Below are 716 nucleotides of genomic sequence, written 5' to 3' on the forward strand. Positions count from 1 at the left end.
AGGAGGAGGAGATTGGATTTCTACCCCATGGCCCTTCACTACCCAAGGGAGTCTCAGAGCGGCTTACAAACTCCTCTCCCTTCCCCTCCCCACAACAGACAGACACCCTGTGAGGCAGGCGGGGCTGAGAGAGCTCTGACAGAACTTGCCCTTTTTCAAGGACAGCTCTGACCAGTACTATGGCTTGCCCAAGGTCATCCAGCAGCTGCATATGGAGGAGGAGTGGGGAATCAAACCCCGACGATTCTCCCAGATTACAGTCCCTGCACTTAACCACGATACCAAACCGGCTCTCAGTTTGAGAGAGCCCGGCCAGACTCGAGGCCAGGAGGAGATCTTCTCGGGGCAAGAGCTTGTGAGCATCGAAGCTCCCTTGGTCAGACGGCCGAGCACCAAGGGGAGGCAGGCAGCAGCCGGGGAGGCCGCTCCTGACCTCTCCTGGCTGCTCCGGGGTCGGACCCAAGCGCAGGGCTCGGCTCGGCACACACACGCACACGCGCCCCCGCGCCCCCGGCAGGCAGGCCGGGCCCTCATTCAGGCGGCGCTGCGCTGCGCTGCGCGTCTCAGGGCACCTGTCAAGTGGCATTTTCCTCTCTGCTTAGAAATGCATTCCCCCCCTGACATGTGGCTCGCAGCACACAAACATTTACAGCCTCTCCCACCCAGGGGCGGGAGCGGGGAAAAGAAAAGAGCCGAGGCCCGAGGAGGGAGGGAGG

This window comes from Gekko japonicus, unplaced genomic scaffold (assembly GCF_001447785.1).
Source record: "Gekko japonicus isolate JY-2015 unplaced genomic scaffold, Gekko_japonicus_V1.1 scaffold894, whole genome shotgun sequence".
NCBI classification, from domain to species: Eukaryota; Metazoa; Chordata; class Lepidosauria; order Squamata; family Gekkonidae; genus Gekko; species Gekko japonicus.